Genomic DNA, 12,754 nt, shown 5'->3' on the forward strand with positions numbered 1-12,754 from the left:
GTAGCTGCTTTACAGCCATGGTTTGGGCCAGGCAGCTTTGTGCAGCAAGCGGAAGAATAGGAAGACAACATGAAAGTTGACATTAAAGTGTGCATTTTGTATCTGTTGAGACTTGAACTCACACTCTCTGACACCAAGGACCGTCCAGTACCTCACTGACTTAATCAGAAAGTGAGAATATATCGGGGTGCCGGTGGCTTAGTGGTAGAGCAGGCGCCCCATGTACAAGGCTGTTGCCACAGTGGCCAGGGTTCGACTCCAGCCTGTGGCCTTTTGCTGCATGTCACTCCCTCCCTCTCTCTCTCCCCCTTTCACACTTGTCTGTCCTATCCATTAAAGGCTAAAAAGCCCCAAAACATATCTTAAAAAAAAAAAAAAAAGAAAGTGAGAATATAGTCACCAGTCAGCCAGGCACAGGATTTCAGCTGTCCATGTATGGAAAGGCAAACTTTAAAATGCTGCCAAAAATTCAGTTATAAAGACAAAATTCTTAGAATTTGCCAATTTCATTGTGCTTTTTAAAAAGCAAACATTCATCAGGATTATGTGAATACTGTAAAATAGAAGATTCATTGAAGCATATTTTTTTCCACTATTTTTTAAATAAATATTTTTGAGAAAGAGGGAAATCAGGAAGCTTCAAGTGGATTTGAAACATTTATATGCTATTGGGTTAGTAAGTCTTTTCCATTTTCTGAAAGTCACTGAGCCAATCAAAACGATTTACTACAGAAAAATATATTTTTTTGTTTTTGTTTTGTGGCAGTGTAATGCTTGTCCAAACATAGGTGGCAGTAATGTACTTTAATACTGATTGCCACCGTCCATAAAACTGAAGAAGAAGAACTGAAATCACTTGTAAATCTGACCCAGCTGAGAGTTCAACTGAGAGGCTTCAGGTTTACACATTTGTGTTGCATTAATGCACTTTTTCCCAATCCTGGTCCTCCAGTGCCAACACTGAATCTGAATATTTTTTTAAAAAGAAAAAAAAAAGACATGTCATCACTGGGCAGGCAAGTTTTTTTCTTGTCTTTATTATATTCAGATTCACTGCTTTTTTTCCTTACCTCTCCAATCTTTTCCTATTGGTATGTCATATTTGTTTTTTGGACAATAGCCGTGCACACTGGGGAACAGCCATTCTCTCACTCAGCCCAAAGAAGAATTTGGTGAGTTACAACACATTGTTTTTTTTGTTTTTTTTAAATATGTCACCGTGTATAATAAAGGCACTTTTAATTTTGCACAATCCTTAGAGTGCTTTGGTTTGTTTTTGAAGGAGATGCACATTTTACATTTTGTAACTAAGACCAGTTTCCAGCCATGTAATGAGCCCTTCACAAGATGGAATAAGCAATGTAGCTATCTGTATTTAGTTGTAAATATTAACCCATTTAATCCCAGATTTTTCCTTGCAAAATAAGTGCATGCATTTCACTCCTCAGACCTCCCTAATACATAATATGTATGAATTTTTTCATTTCATGTTGGTTATGTTAGTGAAAATGTCACTCGAGGTTCGCGCTTCCCCACTCTCCCTCCTCCTCTCCTGCTCCGCTGCCTGTGAGTGTATGTACTACATAATGAAGTGAATCTCTCTGGGCAGAAGCAACCTCTGAAACAAATGATTAAAACACTATTTTCTGACTTTTTCACAGTGGTCAAGTTTTAAAAACACTAATAACCACTCACAACTCCACACAACTCTGCCAGATTACATTTAAATGCGCTCTGTGTTTGTATGGCGACAAAATGGTCCCCGCTTTGTACTGTGTGTCTGTGTGTGAGTCTCACGTGCTGACAGGCCTGACAAAGTGGCAATGTTTGAATGCCTGTGCGGTGATTGGCTGGGAGCTACACACACTCACACAGAAAAATGAAAAGACTTGCAAAACTGTTCATGCTCCCAGTAAAAAATATTATTATATTATTAAAAGAGACAAAGACAACACGGCTACAAACACACTGCCCAAAGCTTGCTGTCCAGAAGGAGCCCAGCTACACAGCAAAACAATGAGAAATACAGGCAGAGGGCTGAGTTTATGCAGATAAACACACCACCACACTCTTGTATTGGGTCATAAGTGATGATTGAGAGGAATTATACAAGTCCACATATTTTTTTTGTTCTGAAAATCGTGCATACTCTACCTTTCAAAATGTTAACAATGTTGTTTTGTGGAGTATGTTGTTTTAGTATGTTGCAATTTTGGAATTTGTAGTCAATTAAGAAGTAAAAGGAACACAAGAAAATCCTAAAATTACTAAAATTACATTGTCTTATGTATATCACACAGTAATTTGTCTTTGTGAATAAACTGATCTTAAATTTTTAACTGATGTTTTCAGATGCCACGCAAAGGTAAAAAGAATAAGATCATGAAAAAGCTACATGCTGCAAAGAAAGCTGAAAAGGTCTGTCCCAATACCTCAACTGACTGCCTGAATGACAAGGAATCTTCCAAACTCTCACACTGCCCTGCCGTCCAAGGTAAAACAAGCTCTACAAAGACTTATGCAGATGTTGTTAAAGGTAACCTTGCTTCATCCTCTGCTGCCTTTGTAGATCATGCACATTCTAACAAAGCACAAAAAGTTGACTGCTTTGGTTCTGGTAAAACTGATATCAGCACTTCTGTTGATGGATCTGGAAATGTTGGTCAAATCCCTGCTACATCATGTGCTGTTCAAGGAATCAGTGAGTTGCCAACAGTTTCAGTGCGGTTGTTAAGACTGTCAGGAAAAGCAAATGCACGTGGAGCACTGATGATATTGACACTGTTTTAGAGAATGGAAATAATCTCCACCATAATGTGCGGCAAAACGGCAAGATAAAGTCTAAATATGGCTACATGCTTGTGACTGAACTTCCTGACATCTACAGGCTGGAGAATGACACATTTTCTCTCAGTTTGGGTGTTCCTACACTTGGACAGATTGGTGTGTTTGACTATGACAATGCAGAAGCTGTCACGCAGCCTTTAGATATGGCATTACAAATAGTCTTCAGTGCTTGTTTGGTAACTCTCAAGGATTCAACATGTGCGGTCATTAGAGATGGCAGTTGGTTTGCTGTATTTGATCCTTATTCATGCAACAAAAGAGGTCTACTAGATGAAGATGGTAAAGCTGTCATTGTGTATCACAAAGACATTGCTCATGTTCTTAGACACTTTGAAGAGCTTGCAGCATCATTGGGATTGACTTTTGGAGAATTGTTTGAGATTACTGTAGTGAATGTAGAAATGTTGACTCACACCGAAGAATCAACTGCAAAGCCATCTATCAGCAGCCAAGCCACCTGTCCTAAGACAGAACTTTGGAATGCTGATCTGAGACCAGATGATGACAATAAAGATAGCACTGCCAAAGAAATGACAGCAGAAGGGACTGGTAATGAGGCTGAAACCTTGAAGAATATAAGATGACTTGATGAAAATGATAATGAAAATACATTGTTTGATTGCGATGAGAATAAAGAGACTATTGAAGAAATGTCTCTGCAGCAAACCTTGACAGATGAGTTCATGGTTTATGGGGTTGAAACCCTGACAGATGTCAGACCATGTGAGGAAATCTGCGATGAAGTGATTGTTGTTAGTCAAAAAGAACCCAACTTGCAATTTCTTCCTATCCCTAGACAGCAGTGAGAAGAAAGCTGTGCAAAAGTGAAGATGAAAGATCTAATAGTCTCTGAAGACAGAAACTCATTCAGTTACATGGGTGAACCATGTGATACCAAGTCCATAAATGGTCATGGAAACTGCTTTTTTAGAGCCATCTCTTTCTCAATTTGTGGAGAAGAAAATCAACATAATAAAATCAGAAAAGCAGTTGTGACTAATCTGAAGCAAAATCACTTGACATTTACTCCATATTTACGAAATGAGTATCCTTTAATGGATAATTATCTGGCATCTTCTCGCATGAAGAATGTTGGCTCATGGGCTATGGAACTGGAGATTCTAGCCACAGCTGACTTATTCAATATCAACATTTATACTTACAATGCGGACAGGTGGAACTTGTACACATGTGAACAGCATGTTAGTCATGTGCCTTCCAACTGTGGTGCAATATATTTGAAGCACTGCAATAGAAATCATTATGAAGTTGTTACTTGTGTAAAGCATAAAAATGATTCAGCAATTTGTGCAGGAATTTGCAAAGAAGAAAATGATGGTTTTCAGCACAAAACACGATTGCGGCAAGTCACCAGATCCCAGAGACTCAAAAGGAAACCTGAAATGGACCCTGATTATGAGGAGAAACTTGAGAAAATGAGAAGAAAGTACAGAACTAATCCTGGCCATCGGGAGCAGAAACTTGAGAAAAGTAGAGAAAATTATGCTGAGCCAGACTACCGGGAAAAAAACTTGAAAAAAGTAGAGAAAGTTATGCTGACCCTGACTTCCCCAGAAACAAAAACTTGAAAAAAGTAGAGAAAGTTATGCTGATCCTGACTACCAGGAACAAAAAAATTGTTCAGAAACCAAGTCGTTCAGTGTAAAGTGGGTTCATATAGAAAGAACAGTGAAACTGCTGCATTAGCCACCAAATGTATCACAACTACATACTTGCATAAACAAAATGAAGAATGTGGTGCCGAATGCAACCTCTGCAGCTGGGAGAGAGACAAATTGTGGATTTGTCGTACGTGCCATGGAAAGTTACAGAATGGTAAAATGCCTGAAGGAAGTGCTGTAAATGGTCTTCATCTAGAACCGATTCCGGTGGAGTTAAAATGCTTGAATTCTCTTGAAGAACACTTGGTAGCGTTGAATATCCCATTTATGAAACTTGTTCCTTTGCCTAAATCAGGACAGAATGGGGTTCTTGGTCCTGTCGTTTGTGTGTCTTCTAACATCAATGATGTCACAAGTATTCTACCAAGAGAAGAACAAAGCATTTTTGATTATTAAAGTCAAGCTCAGAAGGAAATTATCATACAGAGGACATTACCAATATCAGTTTGTTAGAACAAAACATGTACAAATGGCTTTGGAGTATTTGATTAAAAACAACATGTGGTATGCAGATATAAATGTGAATGACCAATGGGTGAACCCTTTGGAGGAAAATGAATCAGTGGAAGATGAATGTGATGAAGTTGAAGACATGCCAACTGAAGGTGTATTGCAAAACACTGATATGGATGAAAATGAAGACTCAAGAATACAAAACAATGACAGTGGAGTGGATAAAGTTGAGGAGACCTTGACTTACACTGAGCAACAACAAGGAATCTTTCTGGATACATATTTACAACCTGTTGATATTGGCCAAGAAATTTTGGATCATCATTTTGATGACGTGTTTTGCCTCGCTCCAGCTGCAGGAAGGAATCCTGTCCATTTGTTAAAAGATGTGTCCAATGAAGCTAAATGTTTTCCATCTTTATATCCAACAGGAGGTCCAACTTTCTCTGACAAAAGACCACTAATTATTACACTTGCAAATTATTTGAAACACAGAATCTTAAATGCTGATGGAAGGTTCGCTCAAAATATAGACTATATATTCTATGCTCAATGCATTTCTGAACTTGAACAAATTCTATCAAATGTTTCAATTGCTTTGAGGAAAGGGTCATCTAACTGCATTAGAAATGTCACTGCAAGCATGTTGACAAATTGAAAATCTCTTCAAGAGATATTAAAATTTGATCAGGGTTACAAATTCTTAAAGTCTATCCGTGATACTCCTCCTTTCTGGCAATCAGTACAAAAAGATATATTTGCGATGCTGAGACAACTAGGTTTACCAACCTGGTTCACTTCTTTCTCATGTGCTGAAATGAGATGGACAGAAATCTTGGAGACAATTATGACACAAGAAGGCATAAACAAAAATACTGATGAAATGGACTGGTTGGAAAAGAATGATTTATTGAAACGAAATCCAGTAACTAAACAAACTTATCCTTTCGGATGCTAACCCAATTGGTAAAATAAAGGACTACTTTTATCGTATTGAGTTTCAACACAGAGGATCTCCTCATGCTCATTGCCTGTTTTGGGTACAAAATGCTCCACAGATTGACAAAGACAGGGATGTTGTTCAGTTTGTAGATCAATATATCACTTGCAAAAGACCATCAAATGATGCAGACTTGGAAGAGAAAGTCACAAGTGTTCAAAAACACAGCAAAAGGCATTCAAAAACATGCAGGAAAAAGGGTACAACATGTCGATTTAATTTCCCACATGAGCCCTCTTGCAGAACGTTTATCTGCAGAAATGCTCAAGCAAATAACAATGAAAAGGAGTCCAAGGATGCTTCAAATTGACTAAAGCTGAAATGTCAGAAGAAGCAGCCATTGCTATATTGACTAAGCTAAAACTCTCATTGCTTGAAGATGACGTTGAAGCCCAACTGCTTTTCAAGGTGCTATATAAATTAAATAAACTTAAACTTAAGCCTTAACGACGAAATAATTTTTTTGAAAAAATTGGAATATCTTAAGGACAGTTGGAAAAAGCTCATGCCAGACTAAGCAATAAAACTAGTATTGTTCTCAAAAAAGAGACAAATGCTCTGTGGATAAATCAATATGACGAAAATCTCTTACGGGCCTGGAATGCAAACATGGATATCCAGTATGTGATGAATGCTTATTCTTGTGTCGTATATATCGTATCATACATTTCAAAGGCTGAGAGAGAAATGGGATTGCTACTGGAGCGTACCCAAAAGGAGGCAAATGGGATTGCTACTGGAGCGTACCCAAAAGGAGGCAAGAAATCAAGAAAACCATGATGCAAGACAAGCCTTGAAAGAACTCGGAACAGTCTATCTCCACAACAGAGAAGTGTGTGCTCAAGAAGCTGTATACAGACTGACTGGCATGCCGCTTAAAAAATGCTCACGGAAGGCACGTTTCATTCCAACTGGAGAAAATCCTGTGAAAATGAGTAAACCCCTCCACCTTTTGCAACAACAGACCCAAGAGGGAACCATTGATGAAAAAGAACTGTGGATGGTCAGCTTGTCAGACAGATATTGAAATAGACCAAACACTCTAAACTTTGAAAACCTGTGTCTTGCAAGCTTTGCCTCAGAATACAGGGAGTTGTCAAAGTCCGAAGTAAATCGGAGCCAGATGAAAAACGATGAAAACATTGTGAAACTGAAGGGGGACTTTGGCTATGTTAGAAGAAGAACTGCAACTCAACCTGCTGTTGTCAGATACATGACACTGTCTCCTACGAAAGACCCTGAAATGTATTATCAAAGTATATTACAGCTTTTCTTACCGCATCAAAGTGATTCTGATCTGAAACCACCGCCTTTTGAGTCATATGAAGACTACTATAAACTTGGAAGAACACACACAGCATAATGGGAATGATCATTCAGTCCAGTCTATAGTTGATGAAAATAGATGTCTTTTTGAAAAAGAATCTGATAAAATGGATGAGCTTAAAGAGATGATTGAAAAATGTGAGGAGTTGGAAGATGTCTGGGCACAGATATGTCCTGAATCTGAGCTCAACCGTTTGGAATGCCAAGAGATCCTACAAAACCGAAAGCAAGACTTGGATGAAGAGGGAAATTTGGAGATGATTCCTGATCTATTGACAAATTCTAATGTGGCAGCTGTTACTGAAAAGAGCAGATGTGAGATGCCAAGAGAGGATGCACTAAATCTCTTACGATCATTGAATGACTTGCAACGGAAGGCCTTCTACCAAATAAGACAGTGGTGTGTGGCTAAAAAGAATGGTGATGATCCTGATCCATTCTATGTTTTCATAACAGGCTCTGTAAGAACTGGAAAAAGTAATTTTGTAAAAACAATACAATATGAATGCTCAAGGATTTTGCAACAGACAACGGAGAATCCAGATGATGTTACTGTTCTTCTAACAGCCCCAACAGGTGTAGCAGCTTATAACATTGGAGCTACAACAATTCACAACACATTTCATATCAATGCTCATAGTAAGCTACCTTATCAACCACTTGGTGAAGAGCAAAACAACACACTGAGAACAAAACTACGTAACGTAAAAATACTGATCATTGATGAAATTTCAATGGTTGACCATACACTTCTGTCTTACATTCATGGACGTCTCAGACAAATAAAACAAACAGGAGAATATTCACCATTTGGAAAGGTATCTATCATTGCTGTAGGTGATTTCTATCAGCTCCCTCCTTGCAGAAACCGTCCACTTTATGTTCCATCGCATCTGGTTGACTTGTGGGCAGATAATTTTACGATGATCGAACTTCAAGAAATTGTCAGACAAAAAGATGCATCATTTGCTGAATTGCTGAACAGAATAAGGAGGCAAAAGAAGGGTGAACCATTGCTGGAAACTGATGTCCAAATGTTGAAACAATGTAAAACAGGAGAAGAAAAAAATGCCATTCATACTTTTGCAACAAATAAAGAAGTTGACAGATTCAATGCAGAAATGCTTAGTAAAACCTGTAATGACATAATGGAGATTCAAGCTCAAGTTTTTGAAAGAAATGCTAAAACAGGAAGATTGGAAAAGAAAATAGGCCACCACTCAAATTTATTCAACACCTGTTTGAAGAAATCTCTTTTTTTGGGCGTAGGTGCTCGTGTCATATTGGTTAAGAATATCTGCGTGTCAGATGGTTTGACAAATGGAGCCTTTGGAACTGTTGCTTACATTGACTGTCATCTTGATGAATGCTTTCCTAAAGTGATTTATATTATTTTTGATAACCCAAAAATTGGACAAAAGCAAAGGTCAAAAGTAATTTGCATGTCCTGTATCCCACAAAATGCAACACCTACAATGCCAGAGGAAGATCAAGTCAATAACCATGGGGGCAAAAGAAGACAATTTCCCCTTCGTTTGGTCTACAGTTGTACTGTGCATAAAATGCAAGGTTTAACAGTGGACAATGCAGTTGTTTCTCTAAAGAAGATATTTGCACCTGGACAAGCTTATGTTGCTTTAAGCAGAGTACGGGCCATTGAAGGATTAATTATTCAAGATTTCAAAGAATCTGCAATTTATTGTGATGAAAAAATTCAAGTTGCTATAAGCAAAATGCCATATGTCATTGAAGTGAAACATGATTCTGCACCAATACAACAGTCTTTTAAACTGGTTCTACATAACATCCGAAGTTTGAAAGCGCATATTAAAGATCTGATTGCTGATGATCAATTAATTGATGCAAATTGTATCTGTCCTCTGTTCAAGAGGAATTTGACATGTCTTATCAATGATTTGGAGATGGAAGATGGTGGTAAAATCATAATGGGAGATTTCAATGATAATATTTTGACTTCATCATCAATTCTGAATATGATGAGTAAATATGGTTACAGGCAACATGTTTTAAATGTTACCACTGAGGATGGCACTCTGATTGATCATATTTATATGAAATCTGTGCAGAATGTTGACATGGCTGTAATGCCAACATATTACAGTTTTCACAGTGCAATTTCTTTAACATTTTTTGAGTAATGAGTAAAAAATGAATCTCATATTCGTCTCAAATTTGAACTTTCTCTCCCATTTTTCCTTTTTTACAGTTGGACTCAACTGAGAAGTAAACCATACTGACCTGAACAGAACTGACTTGAATACTACCCCCTACATGTAGGCCGACCATGAACCTGAACTGAACTGACATACCAACCTGAACTGACTTGAAAGAAGTATGATGAAAGAAATATGATTAAAGAAATTTGATGAAACTTGGTGAACTTCCCTCTGAATCCCCTTAAAATGGATCAGGATGCACAGTGATGACTGACGCATATGACTCAATCTTCTGAGTGCACCTGAATTGGATTGTTGTAATCCTGAATTAATCCAAAGTGTAGATTTTGTTGTGAAATCTACCAAGTCCTGTAAAGTAATATAAATCCTGTATGTGTATCATTTGGTAAGTATAAAAGTAGAGCAAGTGGTGTTTTTAAATATTTTGTTGTTTTTTTCTGTGATTTATTACTTTGGAAATAAAGACTAAAAGGTCCACATGATAAATTGTGAGTGTCGATTGTGTAGTGGTTTCCGTTGATGCAAAAGAGTATTTTGTGAATTCCTCCTATTGTTCAGCCATTTTTACTGTTCAATTGTTGTAGTGCAATTTTCAGATGATGTGACACAACTCACAAAATAAGATCAATAACGACCTATACTATAAACTTTACCAGGTATGTTGGTTGTGTGGTTGCCTGGGGGGAAAAAAATTACATTTACTTCTTGGATATTTTAGACAACTTGAGACCTTCTCTTATAGTGTATATATGTTTTCAAGACATCTTTGATCCAAGGTTAAGACTTTTAATCTGCCATTGCACTACCTTATACAAAAAGAACAGTTTTTCCTAACAAAGAGGTGCTCATCCCATAACTGAGAAAAAGTCAGTTTTAGAGCATCGAACTCCTAGGTGGAATTCATTGATGAAACTGTTTTTAGGACAGAAGCTACTTTTCAGAATGGATTGGTGAGACATGCCAAATTACTCTTTCTAAATCCCATACTGATGTTTCTTTTTTATAAATATGTTTGTTTTTCTGTTCCCTGTAGCTTCAATAACATTGTTAAACACTGATGTCTGACCCAGCACTAAACCAGCAGCTCAGTGGTCCCTTTCTTAAGAAGTCACAATCTATTTCATCATAAAACACTGAATGTGTGGTATATGTAAAAGCCCATGTGAAAAATGTAATATGCACACACACTAAAACAAAGCATATCACAACGTAGAAGTTACATCACATAATTATGGCATGCCCTTCAAATTGTGGATGAATTGAGTGGCTGAAGTGATCACACTCATAATATACAAAGGAAAGAAAAAACTCAAGAACAAGAAAGTAAGAATAACATTAACTGCTAGCAATTATGAACAAACTGGCCTGATCTAGCTTAAAGCTAAACATTATCCATGGTGACAAAGATGAAAACATTTTTTTAAATGTAAAAGTAGCTATTGGATAGACTCTGCATATTGACTGATAGCTAAGCCAAATAAACAGGGAAAAGAGACAAGGGATAACAGGGAAAAGTGTTGATAAAGAGTATTTGTCTCTCTGCAAAACTGCCTGGATCATAATTATTTTAACCTTGGTAGTCTCTAATCTACATAGCATGATGCCTGAACACAGGACTTTCACATTAGAATGTCCGATCTACCTTAGCTGAAATCACAATCTTCAACACCAAGAACCATCCTCTATCTCACTGAGCTAATTGGCAAACAGAAATGTCACATGTAGCTTCACAAATTGACTAAGCCAGTCACCTGTGTGCAAGACAGCAGCTGTTAGTGTGTAAAGGCAGATTGCAAACGGCTGTCAAAAATTCTGATATTTTCCAAACATCATCTACCATGACTCCAAAATTTTGTCATTTTTTTAATGAACATTGAAAATGTATTTAGCAAGAATTTGCAAGTATATGTTTACAATACCGTTTAGAGTCAAACATTTTGATGCACTGTAGGCTCAATTTTCGATAAATCAAACATATGTGTGGATCGTTTGTGTAGGAGAGTCTGAAGATGCTCTGTAGCGAGTTTGGTGTCAATTGAGCAAAAATTGTGGGAGGAGATAGGTTTAAGAAGTTGTACAGTTTTTCAAAAAAACAGTGATGGACTTCATAATGTGTAATAGGTTTAAATGTACAAAAGTTTCTTCCGTATTGGGGCTACATTTTGGTGAAAGTTGCAAATCTGTAGCACATACGGTTGATTTGTTGTGAATTTTCAAAATTTTGAAATTTAGAGGCTTGCTGCAGCGCCACCATCAGGACTATTGGCCTGTTTTTGCAGCTGAGGCAATCTGGCATGGGACTGGACCTTTTTGCAGCTGAGGCAATCTGGCATGGGACTGGACCTTTGTGCAAAGTTTGGTGATATTTCGCGCATGGGAAGTATGATTTCCTCGGAAGAAGAAGAAGAAGAACATGCAGCAAAACAATAGGGTCCTGGCAGCTTAAGCGGCCTTCACATGATAAGAACGCTTCGCTCCCCACCAGGTGCGGCGCAGTGGCGCGGTCAAAGTTCAAATAATTTCAACTCTGAGTGCAGCGCTCGGGCGGAAAATCTGAGCGGTGCGCGACACCAAGGGTAGCTGCTTTGTCAGGCGTTGCCGCCGTCTCCATAGACAAACAATAGGACAGCCAGCACAAAGCGGTTTTACAGCTGATCATGTGTGGAGGCCTTTAGGCTGCCCGGCCCCTACTAACAAACATCATATAAATCAAATTAGAGATGGTAACACTATTATTCATGACTCTTGCACTATTGCCCAGGTCTTCAGTCGGCATTTGGAATTTGGAATGTGTTTGTGTATTTGCAGATCCGTTTTATACTTGCAAAATATTTTTGTGAGTTTACAAATCTTTTTTGTATTTGTGGAAGGTGTTTTATATTTACAGATTACACATTTACACATAGATTGTCGATCTGTTCACACACATAATTATGGAACCAATCTATCTCCATATTATACTAACTGATTAACATGCTCATATACGCTACATTTAATAATGACCTCATGTACTCAGTCACTCACCTATAATCCTTTCTGTTAGGGATATACCATAATATTGGCACATCATCAGTATTGACCGATATCTTTAAAATGAACTATCAGAATCAGCCAACGTGCTTTTTCTTATTCTGCACAATGAATGAATATTACATTAAAGTATTGTATTTTGTGTCTCCATCTGCTGGTGGGCCATCATGATAAGAGTATACATGCTTAATATGATGTCTATTCCACTACAGAAGAGA

This window comes from Epinephelus moara, chromosome 17, assembly GCF_006386435.1.
Source record: "Epinephelus moara isolate mb chromosome 17, YSFRI_EMoa_1.0, whole genome shotgun sequence".
Classification (NCBI taxonomy): Eukaryota; Metazoa; Chordata; class Actinopteri; order Perciformes; family Serranidae; genus Epinephelus; species Epinephelus moara.